The sequence below is a fragment of the Anomaloglossus baeobatrachus genome, chromosome 6 (assembly GCF_048569485.1).
Source record: "Anomaloglossus baeobatrachus isolate aAnoBae1 chromosome 6, aAnoBae1.hap1, whole genome shotgun sequence".
Taxonomy (NCBI): domain Eukaryota; kingdom Metazoa; phylum Chordata; class Amphibia; order Anura; family Aromobatidae; genus Anomaloglossus; species Anomaloglossus baeobatrachus.
Window position 1 is genome coordinate 478,392,211 of NC_134358.1, and position 16,233 is coordinate 478,408,443.

A 16,233-nucleotide genomic window follows, 5' to 3' on the forward strand; every position below is an offset into this window, starting at 1 on the left:
ATTATCACGTTATCTTACTATATCAGTATGTATTATGTGTTATCACGTTATCTTTATTATATCAGTATGTATTATTATGTGTTATTATAAATGGATAATCTTGCTCACTGTCAGGTAGAAGGGTGCTCAGAGAAAAAGAGACGATACTGAAAAGCGTAACTCTGGCACTGCCAGAGTTACGCTTTTCATTATTATGTGTTATCACGTTATCTTATTATATCAGTATGTATTATAATGTGTTATCACTTTATGAACTGACCGCCTCTGAGAGGGAGGATTGTGCAGCTTTAGCACCATAAGTAACTCCTTAGACTTTTTTTATGTTTTTAATTCAACCAGTTTTCTGGTTTGAGAAATCTAAAGAAGCTGCACGGTGCTATGGCGGAGTGATTGTCAGCACCACCAGCACTGGTGACGGCATCTGACGGCCAGGCGCAAGAGGCTCAGTCACGTGACACAAATAGCGCTATGATGCCACAGCTTTATATCATCCATACAATTACATATTATTATATTATACATGCGATTATATTATTCTACCTGTGACTGCATCGCAGTATATCATACATGTGACTACACAGCATTATTATTACTTTTTTACTCTATAACTTCCCTATACAGTAGGGACACTGCGAAACAACATACAGTATATTTTATTTATTTTCCTCACTTATATAGCGCTATTAGTTCCACAGCACTTTACAGATGTGATCATCACTGTCCCCATTGGGGCTCACAATCTAAATTCATTATGAGTATGTCTCTGGAGTGTGTGAGGAAACCAGAAAACCCAGAGGAAATCCGCACAAACACGGGGAGGACATACAAGCTCCTTGCAGATGTTTTCCTTAATAGGATCCCCAGGCATGCAGTTTCTTTTTCCATTTGGGGCCTATAGGCGCAGTAGGATCCAGTGTTGCATTCAATGGCATATGTCAGGGCCTTAAAGGGAACCAATCACCAGTATTTTAGTATATAACCTAAAACCAGTGCTATTCTGGCACTATCAAGCCTAAGCCACACGGCGAGAAAAACGATCGCATAAAAAAAAATCGCATTCCACTCGGACTAACCTGTGTGTCAGTGCACATGAGCGATTATTTTCTCAGTCCTAATCGGACCGAGAAAACAATCACAGCATGCTGCGATTGTAATGCAATCCTTGTTTCTCTCGCACCCATTCAAGTGTATGGGGCGAGAGAAAAATCACACTGCACTCGCGGTACACCGGTGTATCGCGAGTGCAGAGCGAGAATTGCAATAGCTGGCTACGGAGGAAAGAGGGAGAGAAATCCCTTCCTCCTCTCTGCAGCACCGGCCCGCCCCTCTGCAGAGCTGGCCCGCCCCCCGCAGCTGAAGTCCGCTCGCACAGTCGGATCTCAGTCACAGGGACACTCGCATGACACTCGGCTCTGCTGTACTGCCAGCGTGAGCCGAGTGTCATGCGAGGATCGCACTAGTGCCCCATGTGGCTCCGGCCTCAGGCTGATTCTCTACATACTACATACCTGTAGTGGTCAGATGATGTTTAGGTTTTGAAATGCAAGAAAGTAAAGTTTATAAAATCATCAGCTTCTTGAGTGACAGCAGCTGAGGAGCAGATAATAGCTGGGGGTATGCATAGTTATCCTTTCTCCTGTTAGAATTAGCATAAATATTAAACCATCAATTTACTTTTACTTGCAGGACCTGTCTGGGGTCATACCCATGTGACCAGAAAGGGCGGGACCTCAGCCAACAAAGCTGATACCAGCAGGTCAGATGACTATGACTTCACCACAGGTCCTGCAAGTAAAAGTAAATCGATGGTATAATACTTATCCCCTCTCCCTGTTAGAATTTACATAAGTATTATACCATCGATTCACTTTGGTAAATCGGCGGTATGAAGAAGGAAGATTCTCCCAGACCTTGTTAGTCACATCCCCAAAGTCCGCTCCTGTGACTTCTGCTTCGGTCACCAGGCGCCGCCGTATTCCCACCATGGACAGTGCTGGTGATGGGGGAGGAGTCGGTGCCAGTGGCTCTGGTGGGTGCAGCCTCCGCCCATCCACTAAGCTGGGTTTTCCTGGGGCCTGCAATACCACTGGCTGATGGTGGTGGCATGTGTCTTCCAGCTGAACTTACCACCTTTCAGCTACAGCCAATGGGAAGACACCACACCCTTCTAAATCCCCCTCCTGTCTGCTGGTCGCTGCCAGATATAGTTTTGTAGTACTGCTTGTCTCTGGTTCTCCCCTTTCTATGTATATTGGCCCTGTGTTTTGAACCCTGCCTGCTCTCTGACTACTCTCCTGGGGGCTGTTCCCGGTGGGTTCCGCATTTAAAGTGCAGTCCAACCACCAGCAGAGCAGCTTTCCTGCTCCGGCCTTAACCCTCATTTAAGATGGATATGGAGCAGCCTGAGCAGGAGCAGCTGCATCAGCAGCTGCACAGCAGAAGCCTCACTAGCAGCCACATTAGTGGCGTAGTATGGGTTATAGTGCGCGCTCCAGTGGATCTATCCGGAGTGTCAGCAAAGCCAGCCAACCAAGCGTCCGCTCCAATAACATGGATCCTGAAAAATAGGATGGTTACCCGGCCTCCAGAAGAAACCTCTCAGGCGACATTGTTCTTATGCGGGCGTCACACGGTACGATATATCTGGCGCTATGTCGTCGGGGTCACGTCATTAGTGACGCACATCCGGCATTGTCAGAGATATCGTACCGTGTGACACCTATGAACGAGCAGAAATACCTTCTCGTTCATCGTTGATACGTCGTTCATTTTCATAATCTCGTTCCTCCTTCTGCGCTCCAGTTGTACGTCGCAATTCAGTCGAATTCAGTTCATTGCCAAATTTTAGAGTGTTAAAATTCATAATGTTTTTCACATGTCTCCATTAAAAAAATATGCCATGTCATGTTTGCAGTGCCCCTGTGCGTTTTTGAACAGACATTCCTTCCTTGGCTATATAATCATCACCAACAATACTGCGGTTTCTGGGATTCGCCAATTACTACCATCAATTTATTCCACGTTTCTCATCCTGAATCGTTCCTATTACTGCCATGATCTGCAGGGGGCAAATCCTAAGATGTGCCTCAAGATATCTTCCTACAAGTTGGGTCCCTTGCTTCATTGGTCCCTTCGAGGTCCTGTAGCAGATATTTGCCATATCCTACAAGCTCAAGCTTCCGTCCTCCTTACATATCCCCCAATTCCTTCCACGGGCCTCTCTATTCAAAACTGTCATCCTAAGCCGCTTCTTCAAGTATCCTGGTACCCTGCCCTCACTAGTCAACTCGAAGGACATCTTTGACGTAGAGAAGATCCTGATCATGAAAAAGGTGAGAGGTAAAACCTTTACCTAGTGTATTGGAGGGGTTTTGGTCCTGAGGAGAGATTGTGGGAGCCTATGGAAAATCTTAATGCCACTCTTCCCCTGAAGAATTCCTTTCCAGCTTGGAAAAGAGGAAGCGTAAGGAGGGTACTGTAACTTAGACCGTAGCGGCCCTGCATTGTTCCGCTTCCTCCTCCCAGATGTGATGCCAGGACGCTCACCTTCCTGGCCACTCAGCATTGGCTTCTGTTCTTGTCTCTACCACTAGCTCCTGTGGCCTGTGCACGCTGCACAGGTCTCTCGGGAGTATGATTAAGGTGTACGCACCCTCCCTGCTTTTAAAAGGCAAGCATGTACTAATCCAGAAGTGCCTCTCAGCCTATGCCTGAGATACTAGGATTTTCAGGCATTTCCCCCTATGGCAGTTGCTGTCACACCATGAGACAAGGTAATTTGAAACAAGGGCACCTACACTGGCCCTAGCTGTCACTGTTTCCAAAAATATGTCTAATGGTGATGATGTTTGGGCCGCCTTCCTAACCCTAGCTCCTGAATAGCCCTGGTCTATACACCCTCTCCCCACTCCCAGGGAGGGACAGGAGTGGTTTATCGCACACAAATAGACAGACAAGGAAAAAACAAAACTCAAACTCACTGCACTCACACACAGAAATTAAGAATCAGGAAGGAACTAAACGACAAGAATTTCCACAACGCACCAAATATCACACAGGAGATCACCAGAACAAGTTCACCACAGCACAAGGACCGTGGGGAAATAAGCTTCATCATCTTTTAAAGGGCAGAGGCACAGCGCCGAAACGCGCGTAGGGAATGGTGGTGGTTCCACGTGGAAACAGGTAGTACACCTATTGCCTCATTTCTTTGTATGCATACTGTGTCCTTATGGCACCCTGGAGGGATATGCTTTATATTGTTTTATGCAATTCTTGCACATTAGTTGTCCTCCTAACTTTGGGTGACTGACGTACCATATGTATTTTTTCACTTTATAATATGTGTAATTTACTATTAGTGGTGTAGCACTATGCCTATATAGATTGAACTTTTGATATACCGTATTTTTCGCTTTATAAGACGCACTTTTCCTCCCAAAAATTTGAGAGGAAAATGGGGGGTGCGTCTTATAAAGCGAATATAGCGGTACTTGGGGGTCCTGTCTGTGCGGTGATCGGGCGGCCGGGTGCCTGTGGCTGCGTGCAAGCGGCCGGGTACCTGTGCTTGCGTTTGGTGGCAGCCGGGTACCCATGGCTGCGCGCAGGCGGCAGTCGGGTGCTGTGTGCGGGCTGCGGCCAGGTGCTGTGTGCGGGTGGCGGTCGGGTGCCTGTGCGGGCGGCAGATGGCTGCCGCCCGCACGCAAGCACAGGTACCCGGCTGCTTGCATGCAGGGTGGGCTGGCAGCCTGCTGGCTGCCACTCTGTGCGTGTGGGGCGGGCGGCTGTGCAGCAAGTTACCCAGTTTGTCCGCGGTCCCAGTTTCAAATGATGGCAGCGGTCATGTGCGCAGATGGAGCTCTTGAATGGGAGCTCCATCTGCGCATGCGCTCCCCCGGGAGTCAGCGCGTGCGCAGATGGAGCCCTTGGATGAGAGCTCCATCTGCGCAGGCGCCATTATTGGGACCGCGGACACTGGTACACTCACTGCACCGGCCTGCTGCATGACTCACCCGCCGTCGCCGACGCTGCTGCTGCCGCCACCACCACCACCACAGGCCCCGCGGCTCCTGCCACCACGGATCCCCCGGCTCCTTCCACCCCGGGCGCCACCTGCCACCACGGACCCCGCTGCCATTGACCCGCCGTGCCTGCCAGCCAGCACAAACTCTGCCTCCTGTGACCCTGCTTCACCACCACTGCTGCCCCCCTCCGGTAAGAGAACACTGGATTATAAGACGGACCCCATTTTTCTTTTTTTTACCTTTTTTATGTCTAAGTTTGGGGTGCGTCTTATAATCCGGTGCGTCTTATAAAGCGAAAAATACGGTATGTATTCTATTAATATTTAATTCTAGTTTCCTGTTTGCACAAATGTGATTGTTTACACATTTTTTTCTTGTTATTATAGTACAAATTTTAGACAAAAATAGCTATCTTATTTGGTTTGCCAAATTTTTTATTTAATTTATAATAATTTTAGACATCAAGTACCAGAGTATTTATAAATTTTAAACCTTTATATATAATGGATTCCAGTTTTTTATTACTTATTTAGAATGCATGATTATGAATAATTTGATATTTAATGGGAATAGTGCATAATATTAATTTCACTTTAATGTAACTAAATACAACTTTATTGTGGATCAGCAAACCTCCATTTATTCTCTGTATCTTTGTGTAATGCCACCTTGTGGTCAATTGCGATATTACAACTTAATGACATTTTTTTATGTATTTCTCAGTAAATTATATTTTAATATCAATTATGGTCTCCAGTGCAGCTTTTCTTTATAGATGTAATTGATATGGTGCTTGACATATAGTCCAAATTTTTTTTATTTAACTCCAACCCTAAGTTATTTATACTAATATACAGTGAACTGTTATCTCCTTATTAGGGTTGGTAATTCATTACAGTAGATATATATATTTATTTATTTATTTAGAACGCAGATTCCATTTGAATAGATTGTGGCCTCCATTAGCCGAGCCCCTGAGGTGCAAGATCAGCAGAAACTCCACAAGTGACCCCATATTGGAAATGTCACAGCATGAAGAATTCATCTAGGTGTGTGGTGAGTATTTTGAACCCAAAGGTGCCTTACAGAATTTTATAACATTGGGACTTGGAGATATAACATTTTAATGGTAAAAATGTAAAGTTTTTATTAGGTGCATTTCTCAGTTACACAAGGGTTAAAAGGTGAAAATGGACCCCACAATTTATTATGCAATATCTCTTGAATGTAGGGATTCCCTATATGCCATCAGAAACCACTGTTTGGCCACACAGCAGGGCTGAGCCAGAAGGAGCGCTATTTGGTTTTTGAAGCACAGATTTTGCTAGAATAATTTGCAGGTGACATTTGCAGAACACCTAAGGTACCAGAACAGCAGAAAATCCCCCAAACTGTCTCCAGAAATTGTACCTCTAAAAGTTATCTATCACTGCAGTGACTAGTTTGTAGCATCCACTTGTAGACTGTGAGCGCTCACGGGCAGGGACCTCTCTCCTCCAGTACCAGTCTGTGCCTTGTATTGTTTATGATTATTGTACTTATCCCTATTTTGTATACCCCTTTCACATGTAAAGCGCCATGGAATAAATGGCGCTATAATAATAAATAATAATAATAATCCACGCCATACTCTTTTTCTCAAGAATTATAAATATTCCAGTTTAGTGCCCATACATTTTGCCCCCATATATTGTAGCGCCCCCGTACTTGTGCCCACCTTGTACTTTGGGAAACACGACTCCCGTAAATTAAGGCTATATGTGCACGTTGCTTTTTACCTGCTTTTTTGCTGCTTTTTCAACTGCAGCGTTTAATGCCAAAATGGTTGTGTTCTGCTTTTCAAGCAAAGTCTATGGGAATTTGGGTTTCTTGTCCGCACTATGCTGTTCAAAATGCTGCCTTTTTGTGGCAGAAATTTGGGCAAAAACTCTGCTTTGCAGTTCAAAACGCAAATGGCAAAAACAATTGACATGTTGCTTCTTTGAAAAGCAGAGTTTTTGCCCAAATTTCTGCCACAAAAAGGCAGCATTTTGAACAGCATAGTGCGGACAAGAAACCCAAATTCCCATAGACTATGCTTGAGAAGCAGAACACCACTCCATTTTGGCATTAAACGCTGCAGTTGAAAAAGCAGCAAAAAAGGCAGGTAAAAAGCAACGTGCGGACACAGCCTAAGTGTGTTCTCCTCACTGCAATAATGCCACACACTTACTGCGGTTTAGGCACAAGGGGGGGGATTTTAGATTTGGGAGCACAGATTTCAATTGATTTTATTTGGGGGGTGGGAGCCCTGTCACTTTTTCTACCAGTAACTTGGGAACCCCTATATTTCCAGTGACAGATGAGGGACCTGAGTGGCAGGTTTTGTGCAGGATAAGTCTGAATTGATGTGGCTGTGAGTGACTAATTGACTAAAGGTGACTATATAGGAAATAATTAATGTGTCACGCTCGGACTAGGGGGAGCTCAGGTGTGAGGCTAAAAACACAGCTAAATAGTGGAACTAGAATGACTAACCAGGAGTACACCAGGGACATTTTAACACCGGTGGGCCCTAGCGCTGGTAAGAGGGAAGCTGGTACATCCTCACTTAACTGCCGCTATAGCTTGCACTCTTAGCCAGTTCCTATACAAGTTCCTCACCTGTTGCCAAGCCGGAACCTGAAGTCCTGAGTTGACCTTACAATAGTCTCTGGCTAGGGTGTGGGCAAATGATGGACACTATAAACATAAATTTGGCCATGGTTAATGCTCCGAGTGGATAGCAAAATGGTATCCCTCGGGAGTGGTGCCGACTCCGGTAGACATATCAAAAAAAAGGAGAAAAAGGAGATAAGGCACAGGTAGTATACAAGATATAAATTTTTTTATTAAAGACAAAACAGCATGGTATAAAAACACATACAAAAAGGATTGGGTCAGGGGGGCGTGGGTAAGGACTAAAAATCCTTAATGGTAAATTGTGGGGTGAGAGAATTGCCATACAGAGCCAGGCCAAGAAGGTGTTGTGTATATTTAAGTAGCAACGTGCATGTATAGGTCATTAGACCCACACATGCACCTGTGCTCAATGAAAACAACACAAAAGAGTTGTATTAACAGGTACAGCGGCTCAATCTATGGGGGCACACATGAAAAGACCTAGTGCATAGGGGAATGCATATGTGCCTAGTACAGGCATGTAATTAAACATGTGTCCCCCAAAGAAGAACGTAGTAAAAACAGGTAGCAAGGTGAATACAGAACACAAGTCTGTCCAGTGGCTATGAGGCAGTGCTAGGGTTAATGAAAAATAAAGCCACAGGGCAGAGAATGTGCATAGAGGTGGTAAGCACCCCGCACCTGTATATGAAGGAGCCGCTGTATTACCTGGTGGTGAGGAGGGCTGGCTCTGGAGGCAAGGAATAAACCTCCAACAGCCGTTTCGCAGACGCTTTTTCTATAGGAAGTAGCCTGTATGCACTGAGATCCGGTCTATAAAGGGATTGCAAGGGTGCTAGTGATAATGTTTAATTACGGTGGGTATCAGTGCGCGTGCGCCGGCAATCGAGCCCGAGCACAGGCAGGGAGCAGGGACACTGCTGCGAACGGCGCGCGCGCAGGGTCATGGGACGCGTCACCATGGCCACCACGCGCGCGCACCAGACAGGCCCGGCTCCAAACCCACGCCCAGCGTCAGAGAGTCGGAGGACGCGCGCCACCGCAAGGAAAAAGTAAACAAAAGACAGGGGGAACATCACAAGAAATTTACATAGTTAAGTCAGGCAAAGTGCAATATAAATAAGACATTCCCCGCTGGCATAGTATGAAGAAGTAAACAATGGAACATGATTCCATCCCGATGTAGAACCGCATCTAGGAGACCTGCAGGAAAATAATGAATGGGAACAAGGAATTAAAAACAGGAAAAATAAAATAAAAACAGGGCAAAGACAAGCTAAAAACAAAACCCCACGGATCCAGGGGTCGAGGGGGAGTCGACCCCTGGATCATTATTTTCCTGCAGGTCTCCTAGATGCGGTTCTACATCGGGATGGAATCATGTTCCATTGTTTACTTCTTCATACTATGCCAGCGGGGAATGTCTTATTTATATTGCACTTTGCCTGACTTAACTATGTAAATTTCTTGTGATGTTCCCCCTGTCTTTTGTTTACTTTTTCCTTGCGGTGGCGCGCGTCCTCCGACTCTCTGACGCTGGGCGTGGGTTTGGAGCCGGGCCTGTCTGGTGCGCGCGCGTGGTGGCCATGGTGACGCGTCCCATGACCCTGCGCGCGCGCCGTTCGCAGCAGTGTCCCTGCTCCCTGCCTGTGCTCGGGCTCGATTGCCGGCGAACGCGCAATGATACCCACCGTAATTAAACATTATCACTAGCACCCTTGCAATCCCTTTATAGACCGGATCTCAGTGCATACAGGCTACTTCCTATAGAAAAAGCGTCTGCGAAACGGCTGTTGGAGGTTTATTCCTTGCCTCCAGAGCCAGCCCTCCTCACCACCAGGTAATACAGCGGCTCCTTCATATACAGGTGCGGGGTGCTTACCACCTCTATGCACATTCTCTGCCCTGTGGCTTTATTTTTCATTAACCCTAGCACTGCCTCATAGCCACTGGACAGACTTGTGTTCTGTATTCACCTTGCTACCTGTTTTTACTACGTTCTTCTTTGGGGGACACATGTTTAATTACATGCCTGTACTAGGCACATATGCATTCCCCTATGCACTAGGTCTTTTCATGTGTGCCCCCATAGATTGAGCCGCTGTACCTGTTAATACAACTCTTTTGTGTTGTTTTCATTGAGCACAGGTGCATGTGTGGGTCTAATGACCTATACATGCACGTTGCTACTTAAATATACACAACACCTTCTTGGCCTGGCTCTGTATGGCAATTCTCTCACCCCACAATTTACCATTAAGGATTTTTAGTCCTTACCCACGCCCCCCTGACCCAATCCTTTTTGTATGTGTTTTTATACCATGCTGTTTTGTCTTTAATAAAAAAATTTATATCTTGTATACTACCTGTGCCTTATCTCCTTTTTCTCCTTTTTTTGAAATGATGGACACTAGCCTGACCACTGCACTGAATCAACACACCGGGAAAGGAAGACAGACAGGGGGAAAACACAGACTGCAGCCACTCAAAGAGAGGGTTTCAGCAGCTCCTTTTCCTCCAAGACCAGAATCCAAATTAATCAAGAAAAACCAGCACCCTCTGCTGGTAGCAGAGGGTATATAAAGGGACAGAGAGTGGTCCAAACTGGAAACACCTGATCAGGAGTCTGAGGCTGCTGCAAAGCAAACTGACATTAACCCTCTCTATGGCAAAGTAAAGAAAACCACATTTAATTAGCAGTCTCACCAGGTAAGGCCTCTTTTACACGTCCGTGAAAAACACACACGTTTCGCATGGACGTGTGTATGGTCCTCCGTGTGCCATGATTTTGGCACATGAATGTTCTCCATGTGCTAGCCGTGATAACACACGGAGAACAGGAACTCTGTAAGGCTAGTTTCACACTTGCGTTGTTTAGACGCAAACAGAATCCGTCACTAATGTAGTACAGTTCATTTATTTACATTGGAAGCGCGTTACTATGGCGCGTGTGTGTGTATCATGCAGTACCCGCTTGTGTCCACATGATGTCGCGCTTCCACTGTAAATAAATGATATGTACTGTATTTTTAACGGCGTCCGAATCCGTTAAAATAGCGCAAATGTGAAACGGTCCTCACAATTATAATGGATTACTCAAGAATCTCTTTGCGTGGAGCAATTACACAACTGAACCCAGTTTATAGGTGATAATAAAGTTTATATTGTAACACACGTGATAAACAAACAAGTGCAAAAAACAAGTAGCAGAGCAAATTGCAAGTGTCCAAAAAACAAGTAGCAGAGCAATTTGCAAGTGTCCAAAAAACAAGTAGCAGAGCAATTTGCAAGTGTCCAAAAAACAAGTGGCAGAGCAAACCGGTTTACATGAAAACAAGGCTGATCAGGCAAGACCCGAAGCAGGAGCTAGGCATCAGAAGCAGGAAGCAACAGGAGGGCAGAAGTTGGCAGAACCTTTGATGAGCTGTAACAGGTGAGTCACACAGACTTTGCTGGGGTAGATGGAGAAACTTGAGACACCACTAGGAGGAAACCAGGCAGAATACTCAAGCAGAGGACTAGAGGCTGGACTGGAATTAAAAAGGCAAGAGAATGCAGAACACATGGAGACGAATGAAGCAGGGGACACCAGCTTGGAAAAGGGAAAAAAGCCCAAAAAGGATAAACAGAAAAACCAGAGTCCTGACATTACTCCCCCTTTAGAAGCGGCCTCAGGATGATCCTGAACCCGGTTTCTCAGGGAATCGCTGGTGGAAATGAGCAATCTTCTGAGGGGCACTGATGTTATCCACAGGTTCCCAAGAGTCTTCCTCAGGGCGATACCACTGCCATCTAATTAGATACCGGAGCCGATTCCTGCGAATCCTAGAATCAATAATCTCCTCCACCACAAATTGCTCTTGCCCATCAATCATCACAGGTTGCGGAGGAGGCACAACAAGTCCCTGGAAGGTATTGGGAGACACAGATTTTAACAAAGAAACATAAAAAACCGGGTGTACCTTCATGGGCCTAGGCAGCTTTAGACGACAGGCCACAGAGCTCACGATACCGCTGATCTTGAAAGGACCAATGAACTTCTGTCCGAGTTTCCGAGAAGGAACGTTTAATTTCAGATTCTTAGTGGACAACCACACAGAGTCTCCCACCTTGAACATGGGTGCTGGTTTCCGGAATCTATCAGCTGCTCTCTTGTAACGTTCTTGAGCTGCGGTCAGAGACTCCTTCAAAACCTCTAGATTTTGTCTCAAAGTAGTCAACCTCTCCTCCACTGCCGGAACCGGCGACTCAATCAGAGACCTAGGCAGCATACTTGGATGGTAACCCAGATTGCCAAAGAAAAGTGTTACTTTAGTAGAGGCACTCTGAGAGCTGTTGTAGGAGAATTCAGCTAGCGGAAGTAACTCCAACCAATCATCCTGAAGATGGCTGATGTAGCACCGTAAGTATTGTTCCAGAGTCTGATTGGTACGTTCCGTCTGACCGTTCGTCTGAGGGTGAAAAGCGGAAGAAAGACAGACATTAATATTCAGTGCAGAACAAAACCCCTTCCAGAATCTCGAGGTAAACTGTACTCCTCGGTCCGAGATGATCTCATCCGGAACCCTATGCAGCCGAAAAACGTTCTGAATGACCAAGTTTACTGTATCCTTAGCTGAGGGGAGGCCAGCACATGGAACAAAATGAGCAGCCTTAGTCAGGTGATCAACCACCACCAGGATCGCAGTCATGCCACCCGATGTAGGCAGCTCCACAATGAAGTCCATAGAGATAGACCCCCAAGGACGGGATGGAATAGGCAGTGGTTGAAGAAGACCTGTAGGAGAAGCACGAGGAGTCTTAAAATGAGCACAGACCTCACAAGAGAGAACATAGTCTTTAACATCCTTCAGGCAAGTCGGCCACCACAAAAATCTGCTTAAGAACTCTTGTGTCTTCTGTGCCCCCCTATGACCAGCCAACTTGGAGTCATGGACTAACTTCAGAGTCTTCAGTCGAACAGCCTCAGGGATGTAAATACGTCACTCACATGCTACATGCACATGCCACCCTTAAAGACTAGATTGAGGTCAATGGGTGGAGTAGCCAGAACTACATCACCGTCATAGGCCTCCTTGATCTCCTTCCACAAGTCCTGATCGTGGATCACTCCGATGAAGTTGGCACCAGATAGAATGGTCTTTGACGAGGCTCCAGGTACGGAATCCACAGCATGGATTCGGGATAAAGCATCAGCCTTCCCATTACGAGAACTTGGACGATACGAGATAACAAAGTTAAATTGATTTAAAAATAAATTCCAACGAGCCTGACGAGGAGACAGACATTTAGCGGATCTTAGGAACTCTAAATTGCGGTGGTCAGTGAGCACTATGACCTTTTGTGCGGCTCCCTGCAGATAGTGCCTCCACTCCTTGAAAGCGGCAATAATAGCCATCATTTCCTTGTCTCCTACATCGTAGTTCTTTTCTGCAGGGGAAAGTCTACAAGAAAAGAAAGCACAAGGGTGTAGCAGACCCTTCTCTCCAGTTCTTTGGGATAGAATGGACCCCAAAACATGATCAGAAGCGTCCACTTCCACAATGAAGGGATGAGCTGGGTCCGGGTGGATCAACAGTGGCGCCAAGGTGAAACAGGTCTTAAGCCGACCAAAAGCTTCCTGAGCCTGTAATTACCACTTAAAGGGTTTCTCCTTTTTAGTCAAGGAAGTGATGGGACGAACAATGTCTGAAACATTTCTAATGAAATGTTTATAGAAATTTGCAAAGCCAATAAAACGTTGAACCTCTTTAACGTTCCTGGGTACCGGCCAATCCAGGATTGCCTGAATTTTACTGGATTCCATGTTCAGCCCCTGAGGAGAGATGACATAACCTAAGAATTGTATCTCAGAACGATGGAACTCACACTTCTCCAGCTTGATGTAAAGATGGTTTCTTTCAGACGTTTCAAGACAGATTTTACATGCTCTTCATGTTTCTGTAAAGAGTCAGAAAAAATTAAAATATCGTCCAAATAGATTACCACAAACTGGTCCAGTAAATCTCTAAAAATGTCATTAGCAAGATGTTGAAATGTTGAAGGGGCATTACAAAGCACAAAGGGCATCACAAGATATTCAAAATGTCCATACCGACATCTAAATGTCTTCCACTCATCCCCGGGGTGGATAAGAACCAAATTATAAGATCCAATTTAGAGAATACCTTGGCATGACGGACTCCCTCCAATAATTCGGGAATCAAAGGCAAAGGATAACGATTCCGGATGGTCACCCTATTGCGTTCCCGATAGTCGATACAGGGCCTGAGGGTCCCATCCTTCTTTTTGACAAAAAAAGATAGGTGCCCCTGCTGGTGATGAAGAAGGGCGTATGAAGCCCTTAGCCAAGTTTTCATCAATATAGTCTTCAGGGCTTGTAGCTCAGGTGCTGCCAAAGGGTAAACATGACTAAAAGGGATAGCTGCCCCTGGAAGCATGGAAGCAACTCAATAGGACAGTCATTTTGCCTATGTGGAGGGAGCTGATCAGCGTTCTTCTTGTCACAAATATCAGAAAATTCTTAATACACAGAAGGTAACGTAGATACCTGTACAGAAGGTTTCAAATCCGGAGACTCTGAGACTGCTTCAGTTATGGCTGAATTGCTCCTTGTTGGGAAGGTAATCTCCTTGGTGTCCCAGTTGATGGTTGGATTCTGAGAACGCAACGAAGGGATACCTAGAATCACAGGGAAATGAGGACTAGAGATTAACAAGAAGGAAATCTGCTCCTGATGATTTGGCCCCAATAAAATGGTTAGAGGTACAGTCTCCTTGTTACGGTTGCTGTGGACCTGGAGACTGTTTGGATTTCTTGCTACTGCACATGTGCGAACACTGGAGACTATGTTCGGATTTCTTGCTACTGCACATGTGCAAGCCCTGGAGACTAAGTCCTATTTTGGACCCATTGCACATGTGCGGCTGACATCATCGCTGACACGAGGTCACATGTCTCTGACACCTTCTAAGCTGATTGGCCGCTGGTCATGTGCTTGTGACGCTTTGCTCGGTGATAGGCCAGCGTGACGTCATTGCTGTCGTTCTGGCAGCAGATTGGCTCTGGTGTCCTCCATCTTGGATGAGGCACAGAGTCTATATAAGACCCTGACGCACGCCGCCCGGCGCTCAGTCCTCTAGGTTCATGCATGAGAGTAGACGCTCTGTGCACGTCCCTCTAGGCATCTCTCTGTCTATGCTAGGTGAGCACTTATATACTTTTCCTCACACTTTAACATATCCTCTGCCATACACTGTAGCAGAGACTTTGCATGGTGGACCCTGACTGTCTGATATCCCTTTGTTTTTCATAATCAGGCAGCCCCCGTAACATTAGGACTGAGCCAAGGGTCTGGCAGTTATGGCAGAATATCAGCAGTTAAACCGTTACATACAAGTACTTGAGTTGCGGCTCAAGACTATAGAGGATAAACCTCAGACCATGGTGACAGCTGCACATGATCCTCGACTTGCTCTGCCAAACAGATATTCTGGCGATGCCAGATCATGTCGTGGTTTCATTAGTCAGTGTCAGATACACCTAGAGGTCAACTCTTCTCGCTTCTCTACGCAGAGGTCCAGAGTAGGCTTTATCATCTCCTTACTTCAGGACAAAGCCTTAGAATGGGCGACTCCCCTATGGGAGCGCTCTGATGTGGTTACTCTGAGACATCAAGACTTTCTTGATGCTCTTAAAGCGGTATTCATGGGTCCGCAGGTTACCCATGATGCGGCCCTGAGACTGTTAGATCTATCTCAGGGTTCGTTATCCACTAGTTCTTATTCCATTGCTTTTAGAACTCTGGTGGCAGAACTAGATTGGCCAGAGAAGGTGTTGATTCCTATCTTCTGGAGAGGATTGGCAGGCTATGTCAAGGATGCCCTTGCTACTCGTGAGGTCCGTGCTTCTCTGGAGGACTTGATCACAGTAGCAACGAGGATCGACGTACGCCATAGGGAACGTAGACTCGAGGTCGTTTCCTCACGCCCTAAGCATCGGGCTATTCCAGTTGTTGAGGGTCAACCACCATCTTCCTCAGCATCTGAACCATCTCCCACTCCTATGGAGTTAGGTCATGCGTCCTCCAGACTACGCAAGTCTGGTCCTCCTATATGTTACGTATGTCGTCAGGCTGGGCACTATGCCAACAAGTGTCCTAGCCGTCAGGGAAACTCCCAGGCCTAGTAACCATTAGAGGGGGGTTACTAGAGACGCCTTCCGCACCCTCTAAGTGTAGTATCCCAGGTCAGCTCTCATTCTCTGAGAATACATGGCCTATTATGGCTTTTGTGGATTCCGGAGCTGACGGGACTTTTGTGTCTTCAGGATTTGTAAAGAGACACAATATTCCCTCTATCATGTTAGAGGCACCTATTCCTGTCCGTGTTGTTAATGGGACTATGTTGTCTGACTCCATTACATTGAGGACAGTTCCCTTGCGCCTTTCCCTGTCTCAGGGTCACATAGAGGAGATTTATTTTCTTGTTTTGCCTGAGGGTATAGACGACGTACTTCTGGGTCTCCCATGGCTTCGGACTCATGCTCC